Below are 9,627 nucleotides of genomic sequence, written 5' to 3'. Positions count from 1 at the left end.
CCCCCCCACTCCCACCTCCCCACCCTCAAAATTCCCACCCCCTGGGGCATCCAGCCTTCATGAGGTCAAGGTTCTCTTCTTCCACCTATGCCCAGCAGGGCCCTCCACTTTTACATATTCAGCTGAAGCCCTGGATCCCCCCCTAAGTGCTCCCAGGCTGGTGGTTTAGACCCTGGGAGCTGTGGTTGGTTGGTATTGTTGCTCTCCTCATGGTGCCACAAACCCTTTCAGCTCCTTCAGTCTTCACTCTAACTCCTCTATTGAGAACCCCATGATCAGTTCAATGGCTAGTTGTGAGCATCTGCCTCTGAATATGTCTGACTCTTGAAGGCCTCTGAGGAGATATCCATATCAGGCTCTTATCAGCATGCACTTCCTGTCTTCCACATCAGCATCTACCTTTGGTGATTGCACATGGGATAGATACTCAGGTGGGGTGGTCTTGAGACGGCCCCTCCTTCAGTTTCTGTCCCTCACTTTGTCTCCATATTTGCTCCCTTGAGTATTTTGTTGCTCCTTCTAAGAAGGACCGAATCACCCTCACTTGGTCTTCCTTCTTTATGGGCTTCATGTGGCCTGTGAGTTGCATCTTGGGCATTTCAAGGTTCTAGGCTAATATCCAATAATCAGTGAGTGAATACCATGTGTCTTCTTTTGTGATTGGCTTACCTCACTCAGGATGATAATTTCTAGTTCCATCCATTTACCTAGGAACCTCTCGAATTCATTGTTTTTAATAGCTGAGTAATACTCCATTGTGTAAATATACCACATTTTTTGAATCCATTCCTCAGTTGAAGGACATCTGGGTTCTTTCCAGCTCCTGGCTATTATAAATAAGGCTGCTATGAACATAGTTGAGCATATGTCCTTGTTATATGTTCGAGCATCTTCTGGGTATATGCCTAGGAGTGGTATAGCTGGATCCTCGGGTAATGCTATGTCCAATTTTCTGAGGAACCGCCAGACTGATTTCCAAAGTGGTTGCACCATCTTGCAGTCCCACCAACAATGGAGGAGTGTTCCTCTTTCTCCACACCCTCGCCAGCATCTACTATCACCTGAGTTTTTAATCTTAGCCATTCTGACTGGTGTGAGATGGAATCTCAGGGTTGTTTTGATTTGCATTTCCCTGACGACTAAGGATGCTGAACATTTCTTTAGATGCTTCTCGGCCATTCGAGTTTCTTCCGTTGAAAATTTTTTGTTAAGCTCTATACCCCATTTTTTAATAGGGTAATTTGGTTGTCTGGAGTCTGATTTCTTGAGTTCTTTGTATATATTGGATATTAGCCCTCTATCAGATGAAGGATTGGTAAAGATCTTTTCCCAATTTGTTGGTTGTCGTTTTGTCCTATTGACAGTGTCCTTTGCCTTACAGAAACTTTGCAATTTTATGAAGTCCCATTTGTCAATTCTCGATCTTAGAGCATATGCCATTGGAGTTCTGTTCAGGAACTTTTCCCCTGTGCCCAAGTATTCGAGGCTTTTCCCCACCTTCTCTTCTATTAGTTTCAGTGTATCTGGTTTTATGTGGAGGTCCTTTATCCACATAGACTTGAGCTTTGTACAAGGAGATAAGAATGGATCAATTTTCATTCTTCTACATGTTGTCTTCCAGTTGAACCAGCACCATTTGTTGAAAATGCTGTCCTTTTTCCACTGGACAGTTTTAGCTCCTTTGTCAAAGATCAAGTGACCATAGGAGTGTGGGTTCATTTCTGGGTCTTCAATTCTATTCCATTGATCTTCCTGCCTGTCTCTGTACCAATACCAGGTAGTTTTTATCACTATTGCTCTGTAGTACAGCTTGAGGTCAGGGATGGTAATTCCTCCAGAAGTTCTTTTATTGTTGAGAATAGTTTTCGCTATCCTGGGTTTTTTGTTATTCCATATGAATTTGAGAATTTCCTTTTCTAACTCTGTGAAGAATTGAGTTGGGATTTTAATGGGGATTGCATTGAATCTGTAGATTGCTTTTGGCAAGATGGCCATTTTTATTATATTAATCCTGCCAATCCATGAGCATGGGAGATCTTTCCATCTTCTGAGATCTTCTTCAATTTCTTTCTTCAGAGACTTGAAGTTCTTGTCATACAGGTCTTTCACTTGCTTGGTTAGATTCACACCAAGGTATTTTATATTATTTGCAACTATTGTGAAGGGTGTCATTTCCCTAATTTCTTTTTCAGTCTGTTTATCTTTCATGTAGAGGAAGGCTACTGATTTGTTTGAGTTGATTTTATAACCAGCCACTTTGCTGAAGTTGTTTATCAGGTTTAGGAGTTCTCTGGTGGAAGTTTGGGGGTCACTTAAGTATACTATCATATCATCTGCAAATAGCGATATTTTGACTTCTTCCTTTCCTATTTGTATCCCTTTGACTTCTTTTTGCTGTCTAATTGCTCTGGCTAAGACTTCCAGTACTATATTGAATAGGTAGGGGGAGAGTGGGCAACCTTGTCTAGTCCCTGATCTTAGTGGGATTGCTTCAAGTTTCTCTCCATTTAGCTTGATGTTGGCTACTGGTTTGCTGTAAATTGCTTTTACTATGTTTAGGTAGGGGCCTTGAATTCCTGATCTTTCCAAGACTTTTATCATGAAGGGATGTTGAATTTTGTCAAATGCTTTCTCAGCATCTAGTGAGATGATCATGTGGTTTTTTTCTTTAAGTTTGTTTATATAGTGGATTACATTGATGGATTTCCGAATATTGAACCATCCCTGCATTCCTGGGATAAAACCTACTTGATCATGATGGATGATTGTTTTGATGTGGTCTTGGATTCGGTTTGCTAGAATTTTATTGAGTAGTTTTGCATCGATGTTCATAAGGGAGATTGGTCTGAAGTTCTCTTTCTTTGTCGGGTCCTTGTGGGGTTTGGGTATGAGTGTAATTGTAGCTTCATAGAACGAATTGGGTAGTGTTCCTTCTGTCTCTATTTTGTGGAATAGTTTGAAGAGAATTGGTATTAGGTCTTCCTTGAAGGTCTGATAGAATTCAGCACTAAAACCATCTGGTCCTGGGCTTTTTTTAGTGGGGAGGCTTTTGATGACTGCTGCTATTTCCTGAGGGGTTATGGGACTATTTAGATGGTTTATCTGCTCCTGGTTTAACTTCGGTACCTGGTATCTGTCTAGGAAATTGTCCATTTCATCCAGGTTTTCCAGTTTTGTTGAGTATAGGCCTTTGTAGTAGGATCTGATGATTTTTTGAATTTCTTCAGTTTCTGTTGTTATGTCTCCCTTTTCAGTTCTGATTTTATTAATTTGGATACTGTCTCTGTGCCCTCTGGTTAATCTGGCTAAGGGTTTATCTATCTTGTTGATTTTCTCAAAGAACCAACTCCTGGTTTTATTGATATTTTGTATTGTTCTTTCTGTTTCTATTTGGTTGATTTCAGCCCTGAGTTTGATTATTTCCTGCCTTCTACTCCTCCTGGGTGTATTTGCTTCTTTTTGTTCTAGAGCTTTTAGTTGTGCAGTCAACTTGTTAGTGTGTGCTCTTTCCAGTTTCTTTTTGTAGGCACTTAGAGCTATGAGCTTTCCTCTTAGCACTGCCTTCATGGAGTCCCACAAGTTTTGGTATGATGTGTCCTCATTTTCATTGAATTCTAAAAAGTCTTTTATTTCTTTCTTTATTTCTTCCTTGACCAAGTCATCATTGAGTAGAGAGTTGTTCAGTTTCCATGTGCACGTGGGTTTTCCATTGGTTTTTGTCATTATTAAAGACCAGTCTTAGTCCGTGGTGATCTGATAAGATGCAAGGGATTATTTCAATCTTTTTGTATCTGTAGAGGCTTGTTTTGTGACCAATTATATGGTCTATTTTGGAGAAGGTACCATGAGGTGCTGAGAAAAAGGTATATTCTTTTGTTTTAGGATGAAATGTTCTATAGATGTCTGTTAAGTCCATTTGGTTCATAACTTCTGTTAATTTCAAAGTGTCTCTGTTTAGTTTCTGTTTCCATGATCTGTCCATTGCTGACAATGGGGTGTTGAAATCCCCCACTATTATTGTGTGAGGTGTAATGTGTGTTTTGAGCTTTAGTAAAGTTTCTTTTATGTATGTAGGTGCCCTTGCATTTGGAGCATAGATGTTCAGAATTGAGAGTTCACCTTGGTAGATTTTTCCTTTGATGAGTATGAAGTGTCCTTCCTTATCTTTTTTGATTAATTTTGGATGAAAGTCGATTTTATTTGATATTAGAATGGCTACTCCAGCTTGTTTCTTGGGACCATTGGCTTGAAAAATTGTTTTCCACCCTTTTATTCTGAGGTAGTGTCTGTCTTTGTCACTGAGGTGCGTTTCTTGTATGCAGCAAAATTCTGGGTCTTGTTTGTGTATCCAGTCTGATAGTCTGCGTCTTTTTATTGGGGAATTGAGACCATTGATGTTAAGAGATATTAAGGAAAAATGATTGTTGCTTCCTGTTATTTTTTTTATTAGAGGTAAAGTTATGTTTGTATCTTTTTTGGGGGTTGTTGGAAGATTACTTACTTGCTTTTCCTAGGTTGTAGTTTCCCTCCTTGTGTTGGCATTTTCCATCAATTATCCTTTGAAGTGCTGGGTTTGTGGGAAGATATTGTGCAAATTTGGTTTTGTCATGGAATATCTTGGTTTCACCATCTATAGTGATTGAGAGTTTTGCTGGGTATAGTAATCTGGGCTGGCAATTGTGTTCTCTTAGTGTCTGTATGATGTCAGTCCAGGCTCTTCTGGCTTTTATAGTCTCTGGTGAGAAGTCTGGTGTAATTCTTATAGGTCTGCCTTTATATGTTACTTGACCTTTTTCCCTTACTGCTTTTAGTATTTTTTCTTTGTTTTGTGCATCTGATGTTTTGATTATTATGTGACGGGAGGTATTTCTTTTCTGGTCTAGTCTATTTGGTGTTCTGTAGGCTTCTTGTATGTTTATGGGCATCTTGTTCTTTAGGTTAGGGAAGTTTTCCTCAATAATTTTGTTGAAGATATTTACTGGCCCTTTAAGTTGAGAATCTTCATTCTCATCTATACCTATTATCCTTAGGTTTGGTCTTCTCATTGTGTCCTGGATTTCCTGGATGTTTTGAGTTAGGAGTTTTTTGCGTTTTGCATTTTCTTTGACAACTGTGTCAATATTTTCCACCGTATCTTCTGCATTTGAGATTCTCTCTTCTATCTCTTGTATTCGGTTGGTGATGCTTGCGTCTGTGACTCCTGATCTCTTTCTTAGGTTTTCTATCTCCATGGTTGTCTCCCTTTGAACTTTCTTTATTGTTTCTATTTCTAGTTTCAGGTCCTGAATGTTTTTGTTTAATTCCTTCTTTGTGTTTTCTTCCATTTCTTTAAGGGATTTCTGTGATTCCTCTTTAAGGGCTTCTATCTGTTTACTTGTACTCTCCTGTATTTCTTTAAGGGAGTTACTTAATTCCTTCTTATAATCCTCTATCATCATCATGAGAAGTGATTTTAATTCTGAATCCTGCTTTTCAGGTGTGATGGGGTGTTCAGGGCTTGCTATATTGGGAGAATTGGGCACTGATGATGCCAAGAAACTTTGGTTTCCGTTGCTTATGTTCTTGCGCTTGCCTTTCGCCATCTGGTTAACTCTAGTGGTACCTGCCCTCACTGTGTAAAACTGGAGTCTGTATTTCCAGTTATCTTGCTTATTGCAGAGCTCCTCAGAGTCCAGAGGTCTCTGTGGTCTTATGCTCCTAATCTCCTGGGTGGAATAACTCCTGGGACTCAGGCCACCTCTTGGATCTGGAAATCCTTCTGCTCTGAGTGCAGTGGGTCCTCGATGACTCAGGATTCATTTTCAGCTGCTCTGAGTGCAGTGGCTCCAGCTGCTCTGAGTGCAGTGGCTCCTGGATGACTCAGGATTCAGTTTCTCAACAGGACAGGAGCAGACCGACTCTGTGTCACCTGCTCTGAGTGCAGTGGCTCCTGGATGACTCAGGATTCAGTTTCTCCACAGGACAGGAGCAGACCAACTCTGTGTCTGTTCCAGCCCAGAGGACCAGGCAGGGGCAGAAAGGAAGTGGAATTCCGGAGGGGCGGGGTTTGGGTAGCTGCTGTGCCCTGGATGTCCCTGGCTCCCCGATCTATCTCTGGGGTTTAGGGAGTGAGATGGAGTTCTTACCAGCTGCTCTGAGTGCAGTGGCTCCTGGATGACTCAGGATTCAGTTTCTCCACAGGACAGGAGCAGACTGACTCTGTGTCTGCTCCAGCTGGGAGGAGCAGGCAGGGGCAGAAGGGAAGTGGAATTCCGGAGGGGCGGGGTTTGGGTAGCTGCTGTGCCCTGGATGTCCCTGGCTCCCCGATCTATCTCTGGGGTTTAGGGAGTGAGATTCAGTTCTTACCAGCTGCTCTGAGTGCAGTGGCTCCTGGATGACTCAGGATTCAGTTTCTCCACAGGACAGGAGCAGACTGACTCTGTGTCTGCTCCAGCTGGGAGGAGCAGGCAGGGGCAGAAGGCCTCAGGGGACATTTAAAGCCTCAATAATACACTGTATTTCTCCCACCTGTGGGTCTATATCTGTGAAGGTGATGTCTTCTCTTCCTTCATCCCACCTACTACTTCTGTTCTGTTCCTCACCTTATCAGCCATGGTTTTCAAGACGTTTCTGTTACCAGTGGAAGAAGCAGGGACTGAAAATGTCATTTGGCTCCAGTTCAAGTCCTCCTGGTTTTTGCAGAAATGGAAAGCTGACAGCCTTGGAGTTGTCCTCCCGCTTCTCCTTCTCACTACCAGGAGTCACTCCTCTGCTGTGCTCCTGGATACTGGATGAATTTCCCATGCTGATCCCTCCTGTTACCATAGTTTACAGCAAAGTAAGTTTGCCATCTCCTAACAATCAGTTCTTCAATCTCCAATGCCCTCATTATTTATCTTATGACTCTCCATCTCTCTCTAACGAGGACCCTGTGAGTGCATGGTACCTTACCACTGCGGCAGTCCACCACCTCAGTCCCTCTCTATAGTTCCCGTCTCTTTGGTCTGTAATCAGTGAATTCACAGGTTTGAAAGCTTGGGGTGGGGCAGCTTGGGTGAAGAGGTTACTGTCTGTCACAGCAGCACAGAGGACTTCTTTTCTGCTCTGCTATTTGGGTTCACTCCTTCATTCCGAGATTCCTTTGATTGTATGTATGTATGTATGTATGTATGTATGTATGTATCTATTTATTTATTTAGGACTGGGATTTGTGGTCCGCTTTTAGTGTCTCTCACACTATAGGATGACTTCAATCCAATTCCTTCTTGGATGTCTGGCCATCCAAGAAGGAGAGCAAAGAGCCAGAGACCATTTCATTTTAATGCATCCCCTGTTCTCCAATCTCTGGCCATTGCACTTTGTAAACATCAGCAAGGAGTGTAGGTAGCTTTCCAATCTACTCTGAAAAGCTTGAGTTCTTTTCTGGCACCCAGCTTGATTCCTGTCTTCATAAGTAACAAAGGCGTCATTGTAACAGTCAGCAGAATATTTATCCTCAAGGTGGCAGGGACTTGCCTCATGGTTGAAGCTATGAGCTTGGGGTTGCCGGCTGCCTAACTGTAGCTTTCAGGTAGATTAATGTGTAGGATGTTCAGCTAGTTGTATCTAAAATTTCTCACACAGCCTCCAACCTTGGTGAGTTTTTAAGTTCTCTGATTTAAAGCAAGAAATGCAGCAGCCATGGCCGGGCATAATAGTGCACATCTTTAATTCTAGCACTAGGGAGGCACAGCAGATGGCTGTCTGTGAGTTTGAGGCCATCCGGCCTGTGTCCCATGGCCCTCTCCTTTCCTCCTTCTATGAGCGAAAAACAATAGTCAACAAGGCTCAGCCTCGATGATCTTTTCTAAGGGGTCATTAGTATATCTGATGGAGATGATGGCAGTTCCACTTGGAGGATAATCCTGTACAGCACCCCTGTTCAAGCATTACTCTGTTTTTAGCTTTGGTTATGCTTCCTGGTTTGTATACTGTCAGCAGTATATGAGAATACCCTTCCCACAAACTCTGCTGGTTGCCCCAAATTCCTCATACATATTTATACTAATCGTAGGGCAAATGTATCAGACTCTTGCCCCACAGCTTTGAAATCAAGCAGATACCTTATCAGCTGAGCACCCCACCCCCAATACCGACACCGACAGGAAGTCTCTTTCTCCCAGAACAGCCAATATTCCCTAGGTGCAATACTGGAGTTTTAGCAGGGTAGCCACGGATGGCTGTTCTGACTGTCATGTGTTTAGACATATTCCTTTGACCCATTGATGCTGTTTGGAAAGCATAAACTGTGTTTTTATCTCACACTCTACCCCCTCACCTCATATCTGCCTGTCTCTTAGCAGATTTCTGTTTATCTAAGTCTGTCCGTCTACCTGTCTATCTAAAGTTGTATATTTAGCACACATCTGTCTATCTGCCTATCATCTGCCTATCTGCCTGCCTATCTATCTATCTATCTATCTATCTATCCATCCATCCATCCATCCATCTATCATCTATCTATCTATCTATCTATCTATCAATCATTTACCTATAGCTGTCTATCTATTAGCAGATGACGATTTACTTCTACTAGTCCTACTTGTTGAACCATTTTTTTCTTAAAACCCACTAACTTGAAACTCACCTTGATCAAACACAACATTCCCTGAGTGTGTGACTCACTTTGTGCTTAAGTTCTGTCCCACTCTCAGAGAGTGCTGGTCTATTCTCTGCCCTTTCCCCCTGTCTGACTCTAGAATCCTAGGTATGAGGCTCAAGCACCTGCATAGCCAATTGGCTCTTCCAATCTTCAGAGTCTGTAGCATTTGTTTTCCTCTTTCTTCCTTAAGAATTTGTTTAACTTTCCAATAATTTTTAAAAATTAATTTAGTTTGCCACTTCTTGTTAATATTTTGAATTTAGATTAACAGTAATTATACCACTTCATAGAGAATTAAATTTGGGTCATACTGAGAGTTATATTTATTATAGTTTTCATTCACTCCCTTTTTATTCCTTTCAGAAGACATTAAAAGTTTTCTTGTATACTTTGCTTGTTGCTGTTGGTCAGCCAGGTGGCCTTGCTGATCCAGGCTGGGTTCTTTTTTGTACTGAGGCCTGAGCTAAGTAAGGCTCATGTGAAGGTTAACCTCCATTGTCAAGTTCACTGTAGATAGAATCACTGTGAAAACGTGTGTCTCTCCAAAAAGATTTAATTGAGGAAGAAAACTCGCCCCAGTGTGGTTACAAGTGCACTGGGAACCTTAACTGAATAAAAAGGAGAAAGCTATCTCTCTCTACTTCCTGACTGCAGACACAGTACAACCAGATGCCTCCTGCTCCTTCCACCATCCCTTCCCTGCCACGTTGAACTGTTCTCTCAAACTGTGAGCCAAAATAAACCTTTCCTACCACAGGTTATGTTTGCAATGTATTTTGTCACAATAACAAGAAAAATAAGTGATATAGTACATGTAAGAAAAGTTAAGTGATATAGCAACATGTCTTCAATTTTCAGATCCTGTGGCTATGCTTACATAGTATCTTAGTAAGGGCTTTACTGCTGTGAACAGACACTGTGACCATGGCAACTCTTATAAGGAAAACATTTAATTGGGGCTGGCTTACAGATCCAAAGGTTCAGTCCATTATCATCAAGACTGGTGC

Source organism: Grammomys surdaster, unplaced genomic scaffold (assembly GCF_004785775.1).
Source record: "Grammomys surdaster isolate TR1022 unplaced genomic scaffold, NIH_TR_1.0 129, whole genome shotgun sequence".
In the NCBI taxonomy this organism is placed as follows: Eukaryota; Metazoa; Chordata; class Mammalia; order Rodentia; family Muridae; genus Grammomys; species Grammomys surdaster.
The sequence above is the reverse complement of the archived record's forward strand: the minus strand, read 5'-3'. Positions refer to the sequence as shown.